Source organism: Austrofundulus limnaeus, unplaced genomic scaffold, assembly GCF_001266775.1.
Source record: "Austrofundulus limnaeus strain Quisiro unplaced genomic scaffold, Austrofundulus_limnaeus-1.0 Scaffold905, whole genome shotgun sequence".
Lineage (NCBI taxonomy): Eukaryota > Metazoa > Chordata > Actinopteri > Cyprinodontiformes > Rivulidae > Austrofundulus > Austrofundulus limnaeus.
This window is the reverse complement of record NW_013953307.1, coordinates 66,676-69,290: the sequence shown is the minus strand read 5'-3', so window position 1 is coordinate 69,290 and position 2,615 is coordinate 66,676. Positions and strand designations below refer to the sequence as shown.

The window sequence follows — 2,615 nt, the reverse complement described above, 5'->3', positions numbered from 1 at the left end:
GTGATATCTAAGAATGACTGTCGTTAGCAAATCTTGTTCTGGCTAAAATCACCGATGAACAGCATGTCATGAAAACGTAGGTCATTAAAGTATGTCATGAATCACTGGTTTAAACCTAAAAGTATTATTTCAATCACACTCCCCCATCTGATCATTAAATGATCAAAAAGAAAACCAACCCTTTAATGTATTAAAAAATTATGTCAACACAAACCTAAGTATATGTACTTTTCTAAAATCCCAACCCCAGTAATTCAAATTTTTTTCTTCCCAGACATAAAAATATTCGTCATCAGGGTATTTGCTCATTATTCTCTCTTTCCACCCTTGAAACTGCTTTTCTGTCCTATTTTCTTTATACCATGCTGAATAATGCTGTAGCTTTGTGCATAACTCCAAACAATACTCTGCTTGTTCCACAGGGTCCTCAATGGTGTATCTATACCAGTACTTCCTTTTCTTGGGTGTAGTGTGTACCTTCTCCTTCTTAGTTGATGGTTTGTGTTTCTCTGGTTGCAATGTTGATGAATCCAGATGTTCTTCCGGTTCTGTAGCTTGAAGTAACTCCTCTCTCTGTGGTTCTGATTCTGTAGCAGTCTCCTAATCAGCCATTTGTTTGTTTTCCATTGGTGTCTCAGTTTGCTCCTATTGTCCTTCAGGCATCACTTGTTGTGATATCTCCTGTTGTTTGTTTCCAGCTGGAACTTGGTTCAGGAAATACCTCATGTTTGAAACTAACAGCTCTGCTCCAGCTCTATTCAGAGTCAGTCCATCAGACTTGAACAGATTTGTCTCTCCTAAAAGAGATCAAAGTTGTCCACATATCTCACAGAGTGGTCAGCACAGGACTTTTCCAAAAAGCCATTAAGAGCAAACAGTCTGCTGAACCTCTCAGCCCCTCCTCTGGCTGCTGGGATGGGTCCACTGATCAACACATCCATGTTGAGATTTTTAGCTGCATTCAGCAACTGCAGGAAACCCTTCTTCAGGATTTCTGACTGTCGGTTCATAACTTCATCACTTCCTGTATGAATGATGAGCGTCTTCAGAGWTGGATACTCWGCTGTGATTTCCAGAATCTTCTCTGTGAGGTCAGACACTTTTTCAGCAAAACTCAGAACTTTCACTTTTTTTGTTCCAAAAGCCTCTGATCTCATTCACCATTTTATCTTACAACAAAACACTGTCTGTATTCAGGTTGAGGTGGCTGTTCCTCGCATCCCTTCAAGTAACTCCATCATTACTTGCGGACTGAAATTTACCAATAAGTAAGATCCAGAGATGCAACTCATTTCTTGGGCATCGTCTGGAACCCCCATGAAAGGCTGAGTAATCTGAACTGTTTGTGTCTAAGCACATAAAAAGTTGGAATCTTCTTTACTATAGCTTGAAGCAGCAGAGGTGTTTCCATTTTAAAAGAACTAAGAAACCATCTGTTGTTTTCCTTTTGAATCAGCGTCACGATACACAAAACTGGCACTCATCTATAGCACCAGATATTTTTTTTTTATAATTCTTAAGTTTTTACTCTGATGTTCTCCTTGTAAGTAAGGCTGGAAGCTTGACATGTAAATGCTTTTCACTTAATTAGCTGAGTTATTAGCAGTAGTGGGCCTACATTGCCAGTAGGATGTATACTTCACCACAAGCTAACTTTTGTAGGGGGGTGTGCAAACATTTGTTACCTTGTAAAACTGAAATAGTTGTCACTCCATTGGTAGAAAAGTTATGATTGACTGGATTATTAGGTGGACTAAATGTTCAAACAATCAACATCCTTAAGGCTTAGGGGAATACCCTGTTTGGCAACCATACACAACTAAATGACAGCATGGACTWAGCAGTCCGGATACTGAGAGGGAAAATTTAAAACAATAATTAAAAGGGCGGCTGTGGCAGAGTGGTTAGATTCATATTCAGATTTGCTTTATTGTCATTCAAACATAACATCAGGGATGCAATGTAGAACAAAATTGCAGTTAAGAACACCCATTCAAGAAAACACATGACAAAAACATGGGGGAACAGGTGAACAGGTCAGAATCACGCTATCTTTTTGCAGCTGGGTAATACACAATAGGAAAGATGAGTTTAAAACTTGCTCTGATCTTATATTTACGTCAGAAACATTAAATCGTATGCACAAAAAAACCACTCGCTACAGAGCAAGATAGCTGGGGTGGGAGCTTGTGTCAGGTAACACATGAGATGGGGCGGGGTTCAGTGGAGCCGGTGACATTGAGGGTGGATCTCCGTGTCTGAACCCAACCCAACCCGCCAGAGTCCAGAGTCCATGATGTTATCGTCTCCTGCTCGGTTCACCAGAGTYCAGAGTTTCCTCCTCCTCGGCCTTGGGTTCACAGGCCAGGTCCAACACGGGTGATGGGAAACAAGCCCTTGTTGAAATATCGGGGCGGCTGTGGTAGAGTGGTTAGGAGAGTCATCCTGGAACCGAAAGGTTGCCGGTTCGATCCCCGTCCAGTCGACTCAGTCGCTGTGTCCTTGGGCAAGACACCTTACCCGCCTTGCCTACTGATGGTGGTCAGAGGGTCCAGTGGTGCCTGTGTATGACAGCCTCGCCTCTGTCAGTGTGCCCCAGGGCAGCTGTGGCTACA

General features: G+C 42.2%; 1 protein-coding gene across 1 annotated transcript in view; it reads left to right on the top strand.

Annotated features, from left to right (window-relative positions):
- The window catches only part of ttbk1a (tau tubulin kinase 1a), a gene marked incomplete at its 5' end in the record, with an annotated part of 108,590 nt that overhangs the window by 59,798 nt on the left and 46,177 nt on the right, over positions 1-2,615 (top strand).